Genomic DNA, 20,761 nt, shown 5'->3' with positions numbered 1-20,761 from the left:
CCAGCACCACTTCCTTTTCCTTCCATTTGAAAAGTGAACACCCGTTTATTCCTTTTGCCCTCGATTACTTCCTCGCTCTCTCCCTTCATTCCTCAGATTAAAAAGTGTCAATGTAATCTTGGCCCGGCGCCTTCCTTCCTTCAGGTCATTGCCCTTCCTGGCTACCTTCAATGCTTCCTTCCTTGATGACGGCCACGCTTCTTCCATTCTTCCCCTTTCCGTCCTTCCTTCCTGTCTTACTTCCATGAGCATTTTAAAAGTGTAAACCTCCTTTGGGCAACTCCCTGCACCTTTCCGCCCTCCAATGTTCTCTTCCTTCATTGCTGACTTGACTGCTTCCACTCTACCTGTGTCTTTTGTGAGGTTAATTTACAAAGTGGCTACGTACCAACTTTTGGCTTCCCCTGTTCCTTCCTTTCATCCATCATCCTTCCTACATTCCTTCCTTCATCCTTCCTTCCTTCAGGTCATTGCCCTTCCTGGCTACCTTCAATGCATCCTTCCTTGATGACGTCCACGCTTCTTCCATTCTCCCCCTTTCCGTCCTTCCTTCCCGTCTTACTTCCATGAACATTTTAAAAGTGTAAACCTCCTTTGGGCAACTCCCTGCACCTTTCCGCCCTCCAATGTTCTCTTCCTTCATTGCTGACTTGACTGCTTCCACTGTACCGGTGTCTTTTGTGAGGTTAATTTACAAAGTGGCTACGTACCAACTTTTGGCTTCCCCTGTTCCTTCCTTTCATCCATCATCCTTCCTACATTCCTTCCTTCATCCTTCCTTCCTTCAGGTCATTGCCCTTCCTGGCTACCTTCAATGCATCCTTCCTTGATGACGTCCACGCTTCTTCCATTCTCCCCCTTTCCGTCCTTCCTTCCCGTCTTACTTCCATGAACATTTTAAAAGTGTAAACCTCCTTTGGGCAACTCCCTGCACCTTTCCGCCCTCCAATGTTCTCTTCCTTCATTGCTGACTTGACTGCTTCCACTCTACCTGTGTCTTTTGTGAGGTTAATTTACAAAGTGGGTACGTACCAACTTTTGGCTTCCCCTGTTCCTTCCTTTTCGTCCATCATCCTTCCTACATTCCTTCCTTCATCCTTCCTTCCTTGCTGCCTTGTTTTCTTCCTTCATTCAGTCCATTGCCCTTCCCTGGTGACTTCCTGAAGTGTACATTTTGTTGGTCCGTCTCGATCCTCCTTTTGGTCCCTCTTCCTTCCAAGCTTCTTTTTGTTGCTTGATTCTGCAAGTTCATTTAAAAAGTGAAAAGCTACTTTTGGCCCGACCTGTTCCTTCCTTCAGTCCTAGTGTCCTGCCTTCATCTTTCCTGCCTTTCTGTTTCTGTCCTTCCTCCATCCCATTCCTTTCCTTCCTTCATCAAGTTTTTTTAAGATGGGCAAGCTACTTTTGGCCCAGCCTGTGCAGTACAGTCGATAACCCTGACAAATACAGGAACAAGACGCCAGGCCAGCCCGGACCAACAACGACCGTGAACAGGAGCCATGCGCCGCTGCCGCCGTTAATACTCACAATGCGCCACCAGCTATAAATAGTGCATGATCAGTAAGTGGTGCAAACGGCCGGTGGGACGCTTGACGGCAGTTATTGCGTTTGGTCCGGGGTGGAACAGAGTCCAAGGAAAGTGCAATTGTACACCGCATGCATGCCTGTGTATGCCTGAGTCCCGTTCGACCCCAAAATGCGGTTGCAATTTTAATTGCATGAAATTTACTTTCCCGGAAAAATGCAACCTGAAAAAATTTGTATGAAATTTTATACTATGCACAAAAGACGTGTTTATTTTTTTCCGACATTTATTGCCACTTTATTCTTGTCATTTTCAGAATTATTTTTCTCATCAACATGAATGAAACTGAGAAAGTAATGACTTCATCTTTCATATCATTTCTACTTTGAATGTGCACTTTTAGCAAGAATTTCCCAGGAAAATGTCACTTGAACTATATATATATATATATATATATTATATATACAAACACACACTTTTTTAAAAATTCTGATTTATGTTAGTACTTTTATTCGGAAAAAAAGTCACGTTTCCCGCCCAGAAAATGTGACTTGAAAAGCAACTTCTTTCAAATCCCCAAGCATTTACGGTTACAATATTCTGAATTTTTTTTTTCAAAATCGGATTACATTACAGGTGTTCTTGTTCATTTACATTTAGTTTTAGTTTTTTTTTTCTTCTGCAGTAAATGGTAACTTTATCGTATAACTTGCCAACACAAAAATAAAGGCAGAAATCTGATTTGAAATCAATAAATACATCTCACAGTCTAGCAGAAATGCTACCATCGTAACAGGCTGTCTGGTATAAATGATTACAAATTCATGGAACAAATACAACAATTAGGTTAGAAAAGCGGGTCAATGTTGATGAAAGATTTTTTAAAAAGTTACATCTAGGGAATCAGATTTAGGACTTTCAATCACCTATTTTCTGAACAGCTGGGCTCAAGCAGGCACGGACGCACACACGCACACAGACACACACACACACACACACACACACACACACACACGGAATCACAAACACACTCGCGTTTGGCGTGTGCAAGGACGAGGAAGTGAAATCCTGAGCGTTGCCAACACAACATGAGAAAGCGTCAAGCATCTACTTCCTGTTGGCCGCGTCTCCACCCACCATCTGCTCACTTCCTTCTTCAACGCCGAGGCTCCCTCACCTCTCAGGCATTTCCACGCTTTGCATATTTGTCAGCTCATATCAGATTGCATGACATCATCTTTGGGATGGACAACAAAAATCCAAACGCGGTGGCAAAACGCGCGAATCGAGGATCAAGAGTAGAATATGTTTTTTTTAAATTAAAAAAAAATACACAAAACCGTGTTTTGAATGAAAAGTCTACAAAGTTCATAGCAGAGGTCACATTACAAAATCGCGCTGTGAAAAAAATGGCAACTGGAAGTCAGTCTACAACGGTGCAGTACAGGCGTGACAAAAGAAAAGTAAAAGCGACAAAGTCTGGCTTCAAAGTCAAGTGAGCCCATTTATGAGAACACAACGGTGGCGTCATTTTCAGACTCAATAGCTCTGTCACTCTAAAAAGTCAAACCCGATGAGGCTTGTGTGTTTCTGCGACGCGGACATAATCGTGAGGCTCCGCTGACATTCATTCATTCATTCATCTTCCGAGCCGCTTGATCCTCACTAGGGTCGTGGGGGGTGCTGGAGCCTATCTCAGCCGTCTCCGGGCAGTAGGCGGGGGACACCCTGAATCGGTTACCAGCCAATCGCAGGGCACACAGCATCGAACAACCATTCGCAACCACACTCACACCTAGGGACAATTTAGAGTGTTCAATCAGCCTGCCATGCATGTTTTTGGAATGTGGGAGGAAACCGGAGCACCCGGAGAAAACCCACGCAGGCCCGGGGAGAACATGCAAACTCCACACAGGGAGGCCGGAGCTGGAATCGAACCCGGTACCTCTGCACTGTGAAGCCGACGTGCTAACCACTGGGCTACCGGGCCGCCCGCTCCGCTGACATGTGCTCTCCTAATATATAGGCTTTAAATGAGCTCCACCGTGACATCATTAAACGTGAAACGCATTAGCGTAGCTCCTGACCACCTTCATGTGTGCTTTAAACCCCTCACACACACATGCACAAAACGCACACACACTAGTGGGTATTCGGAATTGGGGCGATGTGTAGATTGCTATCCATCCATCCATCATCTACCGCTTATCCGGGACCGGGTCGCGGGGGTAACAGCTTTAGCAGGGAAGCCCAGACTTCCCTCTCCCTAGCTACTTCTTCCAGCTCTCCCCGGGGGATCCCGAGACGTTCCCAGGCCAGCTGGGTGACATAGTCTCTCCAGCGTGTCCTGGGTCTTCCCCGGGGTCTCCTCCCGGTGGGACATGCCCGGAACACCTCACCAGGGAGGCGCTCGGGAGGCATCCGAATCAGATGCCCAAGCCACCTCATCTGGCTCCTCTCGATGTGGAGGAGAAGTTAGATAGCCAACGTGTTAAAAAGTTGCAATTGACACGAGGGTGGTGACAACATCGCCATCTGATCAAGTCGTATCGAAGAAAGTGCGACATGTCCCCATACTGACATTTTGCGTCACGGCTTGTGTCAATTCACAAGATGTCAAGGACGCGGGACAAAGACGCTAAATATGAAACGGTCACGGCAACTTGTGGCAGGGCCGCCGCCGCCGGTTTAACGCCGTTCTGAATTCTGCGAGTCTTCAAAGATCGGTCAAACGGTTCGAAAACCACTGGCGACGCAGAAAAGCCTCCTCTGAAAAGTGATGCCAGTGAAGGTGTGAACAAGCAAGCGGAATGCAGTACCACGTCTGGTAGACATGCCGCTCATCCAAATGTATATTTTGTCCCGTTTCTTCTTTTTTTTTTTTCATGGCTGTGTGCAAGGGAGCGTCGGTGGCAGCCGGAATGATGAGCGACCGCCTCCCCCCCCCCCCTCACCGCAGCCAGCGGCTTACATAACGGCGGCGTGGGTGCAGCTCCTGACAGGTGTTTAGCGGGCGGCCTTGTGGGAGTTTGCCCGACACACAGAAAAGGGGACGAGCCGGAGAAAAGAAAAGCTAGAGAAGAAAAAAAAGCCAATCAAAGGATCCAGTTAGCCGCCGTATCAGAAGATTTTCTTCAAATGAGAATTTCCTCGGCGCTTGTTAAGTCCGACTTCATTTGTGACTGCCGAGTCAGACTGGAATTAAGCCGATCATCGATGTCCACTTCCTCAAGTTCTGAATGAATGGGATAGGCAAGAGCCCCCCCCCCCCACTCACACACACATTTTCGCAAGGTAAAAGCCATATTTTAAAAGCCATTGAAAAGAAGTATCTTCACACACACACACACACACACACACACACACACACACTCAAAATGCTGCATCTTAAAAAAAGTCAAAGTCAAACCCCTTTTACTACGATTCCACCCTTACAACGTTCACATTTCAAAGTCCCGACGTCACACGGCTTCATTTTCCATTTGAAAAATTTTCCATTTTGAAAATGAAGCCCCCTTTTCAACATAAACGTCATTATAACGACCAGATTTTTCCAACAAAATGGTGAAAATGCCTTCGGTACCACGAGCTGCGGGAAGCTAACTGCTGTCGCGACCTAGCTTATGAACAAAATGTACAGTCCGCGAATCCCTTTGGTTAGCTAGCAACGTTACCGATCGACTCGTACGTTGTTGTACTTCCGGAGGCGCGGCACACGCGGTTAGAAAACAGAAGCACGTCTGCCTGTCTGTGAAAAGCTGAAACTATCGAAAGGGAATCTCCCAGATGAAGATCAACCAAGACTACAAATTGGTAAAGTCGAAGATTTCGACAATCATCCGCAATAGCAACAAAATCATGGCATTCAGAGTTCACACACACAATGATTTGTACGCGGCTTCGGGGCGTGGCCCATCGAAAACTGGAGAAGTCACTTTGCATTTGCTGACATGTTTATCGTGTATGACACGTTTGTGTGTTTACATCTCTAAGCCTTCATCCTGGATTATACACGGCAGCCGGCGGCCATTTTGTAGAACGTACAGATTCGTTATGTCCCGCGAAGTGCGTTGTCACGAGGTTCAACTGCTTTCAAGATAAAAACTTCCTATTTCCTGCCTGTGTGTGTGTGTTTTTTTTTTTTAATAAGGTGGAGATTCCCCGTTTCATCAAATGACGGCAAATAAATCGGGCAAGTTAAATGGCTTCTCCCTTTGGACAAAGGCGGGCGACCATCAAATAGTCATGAAGGCCAACAGCTCTATTATGGTCCAACTCTGGCTGCGCTGCTGCATTCATCTCTTCAACGGAGGCCAAAACGCTTCCACTGCTGCACTGCGTCCATTCATAATTGATGGCGACTTACGTAAGAGGCCCCTCCTCGCAGGGGCTTCCCGAATTCCCCCTTCGCCAGTCGAGCTTAACAAGTGGGAGAAACCACACTCCCTCCCCCACGCTTTCGCCCCCACCCACACTTTTTTTTTCTTTTTAACCAAACGAAATTAGTATTCCAACGTATCAAATTAAAAGCTCGTTCGTGCACGAAATTCAACGGCCAGGAGGGGGGGGGGGAATGGTAAATGGCAAGCTTTTGAATTGTAAGAAGCTTCGCGCTATTAGTTAAACTCCGACGTGCATCACCAAATGAACGATGGCGTCACTGCACGTTTCCCCGCATAACGCTGTGACAGACAGATCCCAAAATGTATTGAATACCTAATTTTGCCGAAAATTTTATGCAGATCCCCTCCCACAAAAAAAAAAAACAAAAAAAAAACATTTTTTAATGCATTAAAATCGATTCGTAGGCCATAAGAACGTTGTCTGGTGTCGAAACTTAAGGTCGTGCGCGTGTTAAGCGCAACACGGCAAAAACGCGATTGTTAATTAGTTTGCAATTTTGTTTGTTGGCATGGCTGCCGGCCGGGGTGTCCATCAGCGACTCATCCAATATGCATGGAGCGGCCGTTACGCGCATAACTCTTGTTTAATGTCGACACGGGTCCCGGCTGAGGTTGTATTTACACACAGGAACGTTTGCTGAAAGATCCGCCGCGGAAGATGAGGTGAAATGCTATTACTTCGAAGGACGTGGGGCGGGCCGCGACACAATTGAGGCATAAATCAAATGGGCTGGGTTGGGGCACGGGGGTCAAACAATCAAGGGTGATCTTGGCAATATGAGGTGCCCCCCCTCCAAAAAAATAAAATACTCACTCGGACTGCCAATTGTAGTGAATCACCTTTAACACGGAGCAGATGTTCGCAACGTGGAAAAACTGTGAAATAGAAATTGTGCGCATGTAAGAAATGCAATGAAAACTAGCGTCATGCTAACATATTGTGTCAAACACCATCGATGGGCCAAGAGAACTTCGAGCGATGTTCCCGTCATTACAAACTTTTGAACTGTTCGTTTCACACAAACGGACTGCAACAAACAGAGAAGTGCTTCTTCTTTTTGCTTCTCCTCTTCCAGTAGACACCAGTGCTGCCCTGCACCTTGTGGCACAAGATGGTACTACACTGGTGGCATGTGCCACTCCAAATGATACTTCCCTGTAAAAATTTTTGAATGAAGGGATGAAAATGACAAAAAAATGGATTCACCGACTAACTGGAAAAAAAAAGAAAATAATAATCGTTAGTTGCGGCCCTAGGAAAACAAAGAAATGCACATTGTCTTTCTGTATTGCGGCTTTTCACCTGCCGCAGTTGGGTCAGGAACGGCAGTTTAGAACGTTCAGCAAATTTTATTTGGGCCACCCTGTATGGACTTTTTAGCCGTCTCAACCTTGATTGCGGGTTCAGTGTTGCAGGGCGAGTACATTCTCTGCACGCTGTCAAATAAATAACCGCCATTAACCTGCAGCGGTTTGCCGATCCGCTGCGAGCAGACTGATCCATTTAAAAATCTAAAAGAGGAATAAAAGGATTTGCCGCAGGACGTGGGGGAGCCGCCCGTGACGGTCCCACTTTGTCTTTTTTTTTCTGACGGCTCGCTGATGCGGACATAAAGCAGCCGCTCGTAAACATCCAGCTGCTCAGTATCGGAAGGGGAAGTCGCTCGGGCTCGACGTTGCCAGACTTCAAACCCGCGCCAGGTGAGATTTGACTGATTGACTAGCGGGCTGGCTTACTCTTCCCGTTTGTCTGGTAAATAGTCGCCGGGTGACTCCGCTGAGTAGCGCATGACGCACCACAACGACGCACTGGCCGGTCGGCCTCACTGAGTGACACGACGGAATGGCCTATCTCGTTAATTGAATAAGTGCTGCACGGCGTGATGTCGCTGAGTGTTTTGTTTTCTTTCCTCGAGGCTCCTAATTCCATCCGACACTCGCGGCGGGGTTCCCGATTTCCTGACAGGTTGCGATAACGCCTGCCGACTGGTGCTGACAAAGCAAAATTTAGACCAGTCAAGTCACATTTCCTCATTCCAAATCGATGACTAAATCAGCTGTTTGCATGCCAGGCCACTTGATGGCACTGTAGTTAAACAAAGACGGTTCCGAAAGCAAACGTTGGAATTTGGGCTGTCACTCTTGTAATTGATCACTCCGTCAATGAGCTGAATAATCCAATTCATTTTTTATTTTGCATTAAAGTGTATTACAAAACCACTTTCTCTCATTGGAATGGTGCAAAGATGCCCTGGAGAATGTTACTTGATAATTTTATCATGGCCCGACATGACCCATCCCAGATAACCATTAGAAAAAAAGCCTGTTGGAAAAACTATTTGTTCATTTTATCTTGCCTCAACATCACACTAACTCACACACTGGCACACCCCTAGTTCAGAAATGATAGTAGGCACACCCTTGGAGGGAAAAAAAATTACATCAAAACAAACACCCTGAAAAGGTCAAAACAAAGCCAGTGTTTGTTTCTACGCATCTCGGCCTGCTATTACACAGCAAATCTCCTGCAATGCCGCATGTAACAGACAGTTAGTTGGCGCACCTCCCCAGACACCCTTGGGGAGGCGGGGGGGGGGGGCAGCCTGTGAATATTTGGGGAAGAAAAACTACCAAAAAAAAAAAAAAGACAGCACATGGATCATGTTATGCGTTTATTTCATTCATTTGCCTTCTCATCTGCCACACTGACAACCCCCCCCCCCCCCCCATTTGGGAGCGAGACAGTCAAGTGGTGTTTTGAGCGTCAAGTACGAGACAAAAGGCAAAGAAACGATGAGGGAATATGCAAATGTGGCACGAGTCGATGTTAAGTAGATCACTCACTTCTTTTCCGCTCTTAAAAAATGAATAGATAAAAAATCAGAGTAGTTGCACCAACAATTATCCTCTCGCTCGATTCAATTTGCTGCAAATGGCTTTTGAAGATCTCGAGAGCGTGAGGCCCGCCTTCCACCCTCCAGAAAAACCAACCAGTTAGGTGTTTAGCCCAACAGTGGAGGTGAAGCAGCATCGGCAGCAATGCCCTCGTTTGGAGGTCACAAGCTGGAGAGCTAAGATGCGGGATCCCCCCCCCCCCCCCCCCCACTCCTCCCCTCCCAACGCAATAAGTCAGGACACACCCAGATGGAGAGGGGGAGGGGGACCAAGAATATGACAGCAAAGGAGCAGGAACAACAAGAAACAGACATGACACTGCTCATTCTCCAAGTGGGTGACATCACGGCCACTCTTGGTGACAATTAAAGTGGCTTTGTCCTTTTTTTTGCGGGCCGGACCAGGCTCATGTTGGCAATGTGGGGAAACCACTCCAACAGGAAGAACGAGCTGCTGCACCGCGATCACATCTCAGCAGCGGCAACCAGTGTTCACCAGGCTAAGTAATTGCACTCGCATCCTTTATAAGAAAAAAAAACACCCAAATCCCCGCGTAGTGCGGTCAAACTGATTCCAGACTCGGCGGAAATCCGCATGCCCCGCTCTGAGTCATTGCAACACGCTCCCCCGCACCAAACCGCCATTCACAATCGGTGCGTTTATGAACCCCCACCCGTGTTCGGGGGGTTCCAGGTGGACTTGGCGAGTCCTACATTCGACATCAACCACATTGTTTAACCGCTGAACAATTCGGCAAATCTCAAATGTGACAACACAAATCGCATTCGCTGAAAGACAAGCAGTGGAGAAGCCGTCCGCGCGCCGGATAGCACGCAGCGGTGGGCGGCAGCAACTGGTCGGTGGTATGTACCGCGTCCAAAAGTTGGATTCGGATACAACTTGGAGCCAAACGAGGAAATTACACGCGAGGAATTGACTTACCCGACGATGTGCGAACCGACGCGTCAAAGTGCGGCTAAAGTTGCGGCTAAAAACGTCCACATTGCTCAAGAGAGACTTGTAGGCTGCGGGCGAGGGGGACCCTCGGCGCACTTCCGCCGAGCCGAGCGCGGGGGACTCGTTTCCCGCATGGAGCTCTCGTCTCTCCCCACCCGCCAAGCGAGCTCACTTTGCGGCAAATCTGACTGGTGAAACGTTCCAAAAACGAGACCCCGGAGGTTGTGGTCTCACACCTGTGGCGGAAAAATAACCCGAATGGGCCACCGGAAGAAAAAAAACGAGCAAGCCAAAAGGCACTTCACATCAGCTTCCAAACGAACTGAAAACTCAACGAGCGACAACGTCGACGTAAAAACGGCCAGTAAAGTTTCACCCCACCCCCCCAAAGAGCGAAATGATCTTACTGTAAGCGCAGGGATCCGTGTAGGAATCACGTCGGCGTGTGGAGCTCCCTCACTGAGCTTCGTCCATGTCCGGCAACTTGACTGGACCGCAGCGGTGGGAGAAAAATGATTGACAGGCCGGGAGTGGAATTCTTATGATCAAGCAGGGGGGGAAAAAAATCGATATCGTCCCCCTCGTTTGAAAGCAACGAGAGAGGAAAAAAAAAGACAACCGTGACACACCACTGCAGCGCCGCAGAGCGGAGCCCGGATCCTTCCCGATTGTGTCAGAAATCAATCCGATAAAAGGGAAGACCAAGTCCCCCCCCTCCTCCTCCGCCTCCTCGCAGCTGGAACACACGCAGGGGAGGGAAGGCGTGATAGCCGAGACAAAATCCAACCAAGGAGCCGTCGGAGGGGGCTGCCGATTGGATTGAGGGACAGGGACAGGGGATGCTTGGATTTAGGTTTGGGGGGGCCGCGACACGTCCAAACAGGACAGCAGAGTCCCGTCTGAGAAGCGCCTTTTCCGGTAGGGCTGGCTGCATTGCCCTGGGGAACTCACGAAGGGAAGGAAGGCGGGGCCAGTCTGGATGACTTTTTAAGGTGGATCGCTTCAATCACCACGACTCCATTTTATATTTAATAAACGCTGCTGTCCTCTTTTCGCTTTTCACCGATGTATTTAGTGTAATATTACCTAATATTTCCATTTATGACAGGCAGACAAACCCCCCGGGGCCTTTTTCGACATGGTGGCTCGGGACTTTTTTTGTGGGTCTGTCTACTCATGATAGACACACCTACCAAATTTCATGTGCTATGTCTCGGTGTTTCAGCAGGCCAGGTTGTAAAACTACGAGAGTGGGCGCTGCTAGTCAACAAGCTTTGCTCCACAAACACCCAATGACCAAAATGTAGCAAATTAGGATCATTCAACCGTCACATGCTGAATATGTGGTTAAAAATGTACAAAAATTGGACAAAATCACAAGGAGGAAGAGTTAGTCTGTTAATTAAAGACACCCAGAAATGCCCAATTCAGGAAAACGTATATTTCCATGTGAAATGCAGGCTTCCTGTTGTGTTTTCTTCCCAGGCATGGCTTCTTGAGAGGTTGTTTTTGTGTGGGTGAACTCATCATACAATCCATCTTTATTTTAAATGATGGCCATTTGGGGGCTGCATTTAAAAAAAAATATGTATTCCGGTTAAGTACAACTGTGCCAGTTGAGTCTAAAATGTCCTCTTTAGTCCAAAATGTCATACTTCTGTTTGTATTTATTTATTTGTTTTAAGTCTTTGCTTCTTCAGAAATTTTGTGGGCCAATTCATGATACACACATTCACCAGTGTTCATTCTAAGAAGTCACACTGCTGCCCCCGCCCCCCCCCCAAAAAAAAATTCAGCAGTCACTCTCATGAAACTGGCTTATTGGCGGCAGTTTTCAACCTAAAAAAGAATCCAGGGGGCATAATGGTGCCCCTTAATCAAAAGGCACATCAAAGCGCACTGTTCCTCATGCATTGCAATTTCAATTCAAACACACCACATCACAGAACAAGATGAAGAAAATGCTCTCCTGAGTGCCAAGTGGCTATTCAATCAGCCTCCTGGCCTCCTACGCTATGCTAATGACAGAGCTTGTTCAAGCTACCATTTAATAGCACAACACAGCTTTACTGAGCCTAAAAGCACACATCACGGTACGGAACGCTCGCATAGCCTTTTTTTTTTAAAGCATTCACTCCTCCATTTCTGTCACTTCCGTAAAGCATGCCCGCTGTGACATGTCTTCATTTACAATACATGATGTTTAAATGTGTGTGTGAAGTGAATTAGTGAATTAACTGTTGGCAGAAACCAAATAATATAATTCGTTGACCAGTAGTGTCCCCCCCACGTTGACACCGACACTGGAGTCGGGGGCCCAGCATGGAGCTCCAGTAAGGTTCACTTAGCTGGGGCCACAGCTGTGCTTCCAAGTTGCTACAATGTAAACTAGCCAGTTGACATGCCCGTGACTAAAGCCAAGCTGTGGCAAGGTTTTTACTTTTTTGACCTGGATTTGTCACATCTGGAGAAACATTGAGGGGTCCCCCCTCGGAATGTGACAGGCCGTGAGGGAACGTAGCGCCATCCGCAGGCTAAACCGTTGCGCGCCTTTCCCTCCGCGACCTGTCAAAGATACATGTTAGACTGTTGACTGTGCACTTCCCCATGATGCACTTACAGGCGGAAGAAAAAAAAAACCCCGCCATCCACATATTAGGAATTACTTTCGACTGTTAATGAGTTACATGACCTCAAATGACGGAAGTATTGGAACTATCAACATTTTAATTTGAGAATCGATTTTAGAGCATCAAGATCACACAGGATGCTCACATTTGTGCTGTACATACAATGAAAATAGCAAAGAAAAATACTTAGGAAAGTCAAGGTGAAGTGCAAAGACAAAATGGCCATCGGCCGCTTTTTGTAAAGCTTTCACGTACGAGGGCTCACGTAATCCATTAATTGTAAGCAGGGTATTGATGAAAGCCACATTCAATATTTTGTTTTTCATTTTTAAGTCCCCCGGGCGGCCCGGTACTCCAGTGGTTAGCACGTCGGCTTCACAGTGCAGAGGTACCGGGTTCGATTCCAGCTCCGGCCTCCCTGTGTGGAGTTTGCATGTTCTCCCCGGGCCTGCGTGGGTTTTCTCCGGGTGCTCCGGTTTCCTCCCACATTCCAAAACCATGCGTGGCAGGCTGATTGAACACTCTAAATTGTCCCTAGGTGTGAGTGTGAGTGCGGATGGTTGTTCGTTTCTGTGTGCCCTGCGATTGGCTGGCAACCGATTCAGGGTGTCCCCCGCCTACTGCCCGGAGACGGCTGGGATAGGCTCCAGCACCCCCCGCGACCCTAGTGAGGATCAAGCGGCTCGGGAGATGAATGAATGAATGAATGAATGAATGAATGAATGAATGAATTTTTAAGTCCCATGTGATGATTGTATCATATGTAATATACAATATGGACAACACCAATGTAGCCTATTTACTACCACCACCTCAGTAGTTCATGTCTACAAGTCCCTGATGTGGCATGGCGTGAAGCCAATTTGCTGCCAGGGTGCATACATTGTTGTCGTGGTGCAGCACATGACGGAAATGCGGCGTGCCGGGATTTACACGCATCTGACGTCCATCCATCCATCATCGGTGGGCCTGCCGGTTGTCGTCTGTCCTTCACCTGCCCGGAAACGCTGTTGCCACAACACACTGTGTGACTAGTGTCAATATGGAGTGACAAGTCAATCGTTTACATTCTCATTGCCATGGCAACAAGGCCTGGGGTGGGGCTGAGAATGGAAAGGTGAGCATATTTGTTTAAGATTAAGAATATTCATTCATCTTCCGAACCGCTTCATCCTCACGAGGGTCGAGGGGGTGCTGGAGCCTATCCCAGCTGTCTTCGGGCAGTAGGCGGGGGACACCCCGAATTGGGAGACAGCCAATCGCAGGGCACACAGAGACAAACAAACAACCTCACTCACACCTAGGGACAATTTAGAGTGATCAATCAGCCTGCCATGCATGTTTTTGGAACGTGGAAGGAAACCGGAGTACCCGGAGAAAACCCACGCAGGCCCGGGGAGAACATGCAAACTCCACACAGTAAGGCCGGAGCTGGAATTGAACCCGGTACCTCCTAGAACTCTACGGATATGGAAAAAAATGCTGTAGTTTCAAAATTAAATCGTGAGGGGTGCTGTTAACATTGGGAATTGACTGACTAAGTAACCAAATAGCACATTAACTCACTCTCTAAGTTGACCGAATAACATCAATGACAAAATGATTTCTGTTGTAACGTTTTTTTATACTCGGCATATGTAACTCACTAACTGTCAATGATTTTTCGCTTCACGGTTTCCATACCCGGCAGACGTGTTAACTCACTGACTAAATTAAATTAAATAGTTAACTAAGAGCATGGGGCGGCCCGGTAGTCCAGTGGTTAGCACGTCGGCTTCACAGTGCAGAGGTACCGGGTTCGATTCCATCTCCGGCCTCCCTGTGTGGAGTTTGCATGTTCTCCCCGGGCCTGCGTGGGTTTTCTCCGGGTGCTCCGGTTTCCTCCCACATTCCAAAGACATGCGTGGCAGGCTGATTGAACACTCTAAATTGTCCCTAGGTGTGAGTGTGAGTGTGAATGGTTGTTCGTTTCTGTGTGCCCTGCGATTGGCTGGCAACCGATTCAGGGTGTCCCCCGCCTACTGCCCGGAGACAGCTGGGATAGGCTCCAGCACCCCCCGCGACCCTAGTGAGGATCAGGCGGTTAGGAAGACGAATGAATGAATGAATGAGTTAACTAAGAGCAATGACAAAGCAATCATAAACTTTTGGAAAGTTTTTCGTGCTTTGGAGAAGAATACATTGAGCAAACTAACCGTTTACCCACCCACTAAAAAAAACTAGCTAAAAAGCAAACTAAATAGCTGACTGACTGACTCACTCGATAAGTTAGTAAACAATCAAACTAGCTTACTGACTAAGAAGAAAACTGGCTGACCAACTGATGGACAAACGGATTCACAAAATAAGCCAAGTCAACACGGAACTAGGAAAGCACTATTTAATAAATTGCAATCACAAAACAATCTCCCCCCGTCATGTTTTTTTGAAAGCTTGAAAAATGTCATTTTCAAGCTTTGGTCGGAATGTTGAAGGGGCAATAAATAACTAGCCGCATATATTCACTATTGAGATCGATAGATCGTCACACGAGGCTGACAAATGTGAGGAAAAGAGCAAAAAGTAAGGTGCGGTGGGGAGGGGAGGGGGGAAGTAAAAGGTTTATGTGCACAGCTCCTGACTGATCTTGTTGTCTAGGCTGTAATAGGCTCATACATCACTCTTTTACACCTGCAGAGCGCACACTCGCACGCACTCAGCAGCGTCGGTTGCACTCCACAACAACATCATCAACGTGAATCCGCTGCAAATGTTCACCGTGTTGAACATAGTCATTTCAGGACAACGACAATGGGGCAATCAAAAATGTGTGTGGTGGTTCCTCTCCCATCCTGTAGGTGGCAGCAATTGCCAAATTGTTGGATTTGGTGGGTCAATGCCCCATTTGGGCCCCAATGGACAAGCTAAAAAAAGCCATTAACTAATTTGCAAACTAATTTGTGCCTGTCAGAATGAGGATAAAAATGGAAATGAATGATATTGAATGATATACAAGCGGCTGAAATGAGTTTTCTCCGCAGGGTGTCCGGGCTCTCCCTTAGAGATAAGGTGAGAAGCTCAGTCATCCGGGAGGGGCTCAGAGTCGAGCCGCTTCTCCTCCACATCGAGAGGAGCCAGATGAGGTGGCTTGGGCATCTGATTCGGATGCCTCCTGAGCGCCTCCCCGGTGAGGTGTTCCGGGCATGTCCCACCGGGAGGAGACCCCGAGGAAGACCCAGGACACGCTGGAGAGACTATGTCACCCAGCTTGCCTGGGAACGCCTCGGGATCCCCCGGGGAGAGCTGGAAGAAGTAGCTAGGGAGAGGGAAGTCTGGGCTTCCCTGCTAAAGCTGTTGCCCCCGCGACCCGGCCCCGGATAAGCGGTAGATGATGGATGGATGGATGATATTAACAACTACGTAACCAACTGCATCAAAAAATGAAACGACCTAGCACAAAGTACGACGACCTACCCAGCGTGTAAAATTATTAACACCAATCCAAAAAAAAGACCATTCGTGGCATGTTATTTGAAGCTTGCAAGACAGCTAACCGTGACACAAAATGAAACTAACATGTCATATTCACAAAGCGGTGAACTAGTCAACTTGTGCTTGGCTTAAGAAGTTAAATTGAAATAAATGATGAAACTAAATAACTGCATCACAAAAGGAAACAAACAAGCTCACTCATTCCCAAAACAACAACAAATTACTTCATTCGGAACTAGCCAACGAACTAAATGCCCTCACAAAATGAGTACTCGTTTTGCGTAAATTATTTCGAACCAAAGCAAGCAGGTAACCAAGACAACGCAGTACGTGTTTTAGGTGATTTGAGAGTATGACGCGAGTCCGTGGGTTTTTGCATCCCAAAAGCATCTTTTTTTTGTTTGTTTTGTTTTTGTTTATCAGTGTGTGTTAATTGTGTATAAGAGTGGAGGCTGCGATTTCAAATCCATCAGACTTATGTAATCAAGTCACTTCCTGGGGTCAGCATCCACCTACACACACACACACACACAAAACCATAAATGTGTCCATATATGCAGCTGCATGTCATCTCCATGGCGACCTTCACACACAATTCTGATTATTTTTATCAGCAAAGAGCCACAAAGATTGAGCAAAGACACTAACATACACCACATGAATGTCTCTGGTCGACAGAAGACTTACGATCTACAGAATGAGGATTTGTTTGTGATATTCTGGCTTGTTATCTGTGACAGCCGGCTTCTGTTTTATGTCGGAATGGAAACAGAAACAAACATTAATTAACATCTTTATTTGTCCCGTAATGGGGAAATGACAAACACAGTTAAAGACACTCTTAGAAACAATATTTGCCAAGATCACTTAGCTAGCACCGGAAGCATCTTTAACAAAGTCAATCTTTATTGAGGGCGGCCCGGTAGTCCAGTGGTTAGCACGTGGGCTTCACAGTGCAGAGGTACCGGGTTCGATTCCAGCTCCGGCCTCCCTGTGTGGAGTTTGCATGTTCTCCCCGGGCCTGCGTGGGTTTTCTCCGGGTGCTCCGGTTTCCTCCCACATTCCAAAAACATGCGTGGCAGGCTGATTGAATGCTCTAAATTGTCCCTAGGTGTGAGTGTGGTTGCGAATGGTTGTTCGATTCTGTGTGCCCTGCGATTGGCTGGTAACCGATTCAGGGTGTCCCCCGCCTACTGCCCGGAGACGGCTGGGATAGGCTCCAGCACCCCCCGCGACCCTAGTGAGGATCAAGCGGTTAGGAAGATGAATCAATGAATGAATTATTTAGAATTGGGCGGCCCGGTAGTCCAGTGGTTAGCACGTCGGCTTCACAGTGCAGAGGTACCGGGTTCGATTCCAGCTCCGGCCTCCCTGTGTGGAGTTTGCATGTTCTCCCCGGGCCTGCGTGGGTTTTCTCCGGGTGCTCCGGTTTCCTCCCACATTCCAAAAACATGCTTGGCAGGCTGATTGGACGCTTTAAATTGTCCCTAGGTGTGAGTGTGGTTGCGAATGGTTGTTCGATTCTGTGTGCCCTGCGATTGGCTGGTAACCGATTCAGGGTGTCCCCCGCCTACTGCCCGAAGACAGCTGGGATAGGCTCCAGCACCCCCCGCGACCCTAGTGAGGATCAAGCGGCTCGGAAGATGAATGAATGAATGAATCTTTATTGACTGCACATATTAGCATGATTAGCTGACAGACATTTGTAAACACTCTAAATTTTGCTATCTAGCTAACGAAATAACTCTTGCTAAAGAGCTAGCATACCAACTGTGATCAGAAAATGGCTTCTGACTTCATGTTTTGCGTACTTTGCAGACAGCAAATTAAATATTGACAGAAGTTAAAACTTGCCTGAAGAAATTATGAATCTTACCATGAAACTAATCAACCACAAAAAAAAAAGTACATGAATCAAGTAATGATCACCAAATAGCCTCTTGTGTCACATCTCTCTTACTTGGCAGACAAAACTACGTGAATGAAGAACAAACCAACCAACCAACCAACCAAGCAAGAAACCAACCTATTAACTTTGTAACATACTAGCCGACTTGCCAGTTAAGGTCAATTACATAATGAGTACCGGTAGTCACACCAACACATACACATTAATATAAACTAGCTAGCCAGGTAGCTTGTCAGCTATCGAAATATCAATCACAAAATGAATTCACGTTTCCAATTTTTGGAATAAACTTACCAAACTATCCTTGGAGCTGGAAGTCGCAGCTTGGAGTTTGAAGCAGATTACTTGGGACAGGAGAAGCGAACTAATCTCTTTTCGTCAATGGATGCTACAGCTTTGTGTTTGCTTTCAAAACTTAGCTTGTAGCAGACGTGTGCACATTTTCAGCATGACGTCTCTGATCCACTGGAGAAAGGACACTTTGATCCTCTCCTCTTTCATCTAGAACTGCTTCAGACAACAAAGTGTATGCAGAAAATTGGTGAAGATTGAACGACTGTCTGTGTCCTATGTGTTGTCTTGTGTTATTTTTGTTATTTTGACTTCAAAATGGCGCCGCGAGAGTGGCTGCCTTTCCAGCAGCTCCTATATTTTGTTGTTCTACTTCTTACTTTCATAACTTTGCTGCTGTGAATTGGGAATTTCTCCATTGTGAGACTAATAAAGGTTTTTCTTATCTTATCTTATCTTGTACCTAACTAACAAGTAAACTGAGGAAATCCAGATCACAAAATATAACCATGATCACAAAATGTACCAAGTTCCAAAACAACACAAAATAGCCTCTTAGCTACTTGTTTTTTGGACTTGGAAGAATAATGTAAGCGACTCATTGCATTTTATTATTTGGTCTGTTATGTTGTTTTTATTTGTATTTGTGTCACCCATTTTTGGCATGATCTTGTGATGATTAAGATTTTATAGCTACTAATGATGAGAAACAGCCATGACAGAATTTGAGCGTGACATATAAAAACTGCATTTTGAGCAGTCTGCGAGGAGGAAGCGAGGCTTGCGACAGACGAGTTGAAAGGTCAAGGGGAAATCTATACGCCCTTCACGGAATATCAATTCCTGTTCAAGGAGCGTCACGACGCTGATGGATGGACCCCTGAGGAGGGCAGGGGTCCTCTCCACCGCAGGGGTGGGGCAAGGCCGAATGGGCCTCCCCACTGGTTAAAGGCCTAGGCCATCATTAGCGCCACACTGGCATGATTAACGTTTCATCACACAACTATTAATAAAGCTCCACATGCTTAAAATATCCTCATCATACAATCCATCATCCCAATTTCATATTTAATCCATGACAAAAAATATCAACAAATCATACATCAAAGGTTTATGGGCAAAATATGATCTGCAGTCTACAAGGAGACGGTCGCAGCTCCTCAAGAAGCGACGGTGGTAATAAATATTCTTTGCAAAAGACAAAAAATACATTCCTGTGAGTATGTTTATATTGTTTGTCAGAGTTGTTCAAAATATTTGATACTTAAAGGATTATTATACCCGCACTGATGGCATACTTTAGCCTGTCAACGGCGTTTGGTTTGCATTGAGATAAGCGGACTCTCAGTAAAGCTATGTGGTTTATCGAAAAACAAGGTCGTAAATCGGGGTACCAATCTATACATGCATTTGTTTTTATTTTATTGCTCTACCTCGGTGGAGGTCCTTGCAATAGAGAGAGACCAACACACACACACACTCACACACAAAGTGAGCCCACGCTTGCACCGCCAAAACACCTGATGGCATTTTTCACTTCATGTCTAACACACAACACATCAACTGACTCTGTACTGGCATCTAATCGCGAGCTGGTGTGTGTGTGTGTATGTGTGTGTGTGTGTGTGTGTGTGTGTGGGCGGGCCTTTTCTGGCCTTTTCCCCTCCCCTCCCACATCCTCCATCTCTGGCGCAGCATTAGCATGCACGCTGCAATGCTGCACCCAGCACTCACTTCAAACACACACACACACACAAGCACACACAGACACACTCATATAGCACACTAGTGGAAGCGATAGCATTTTGTACATGTCAATAAGATGTTTTCATTTGATACGAAGCCCACAGTATAAATGACATGCACGCACACACGAGCACACTGAACAGCCCACTCACACACACACACACACACACACACTTGTATTGAGTCTCTGCAGAAACGCTTCAGGGTAGTGTTTCTCATCATTCTTTCTTAGCCGTAAACTTCTGCAACACAAAAGCGCAACAATGTCGCCATGGTTACACGTGTGAAAACATGCTCTCACACACACACACACACACACACACACACAAGGAGGCCCCAAAAGATCCACCACAAAGGGAATCCATCTCATTTGGCTTCACACCTTTCAGCAAATAGCCACATCCCACATTTACTGGCGGTAGTCAGGCGAGTTTGCAATTAAAAAAAAAAAGAAATCCTTTTTGTTATATTAGTTGAAGTTGTCATGGCAACTTAGTACTTGATAATGACTATCTGTGGGAAATGAAAATCAGCAGTGTCGAACGTACGGACGGCCAGCGGGTGATCTAGAAAGCTTCAAAGCAATTTTTCAACCAGAAGTGTTATTGCTAAATATGTCCACTAGAGGTCAGACTGACAGCCACTTAAATGGCATTCTGGAATTTGGCTGTTATTCCAGATTCGACACCTGATACTGATGCACAAAGGAATGCTGAAACATGTTAACTTTCACGGGCAAAGGAAGCCGACTTCATATGAAATGCCGAGCAAATAAAAGATTCATGAAAGAAACAAAGGTTTTGCTCTTAGGAAAAATGGCTGTCCTGCATTTAAAAAAAGATTTAAGTGGCCTACAAAATTCCTCTTGTAAAAATCCAAAGCAAATGGACGGTAAAAGTGTTGCCGTGGCCTCATCCTATTTGAGGGTGGACAA

At 46.5% G+C, this 20,761-nt stretch overlaps 1 protein-coding gene across 5 annotated transcripts in view; it reads right to left on the bottom strand.

Moving 5' to 3' along the window:
* Window positions 1-10,729, bottom strand: part of LOC127607702 (plasma membrane calcium-transporting ATPase 1-like) — a 57,960-nt gene extending 47,231 nt beyond the window's left edge. For 3 of the 5 annotated variants that reach the window (XM_052076281.1, XM_052076278.1, XM_052076280.1), the window contains exon 1: window positions 10,188-10,729. The gene's annotated coding sequence lies outside the window, so the exon portion shown is untranslated. The remainder of the gene's footprint in view (window positions 1-10,187) is intronic. The other 2 variants (XM_052076276.1, XM_052076279.1) reach the window with 1 other exon arrangement.
* Between the last annotated feature and the right edge of the window lie 10,032 nt (window positions 10,730-20,761).

This window comes from Hippocampus zosterae, chromosome 9 (assembly GCF_025434085.1).
Source record: "Hippocampus zosterae strain Florida chromosome 9, ASM2543408v3, whole genome shotgun sequence".
NCBI lineage: Eukaryota > Metazoa > Chordata > Actinopteri > Syngnathiformes > Syngnathidae > Hippocampus > Hippocampus zosterae.
Note: the sequence above shows the minus strand (reverse complement) of the source record. Positions and strands in the feature narration are given on the sequence as shown.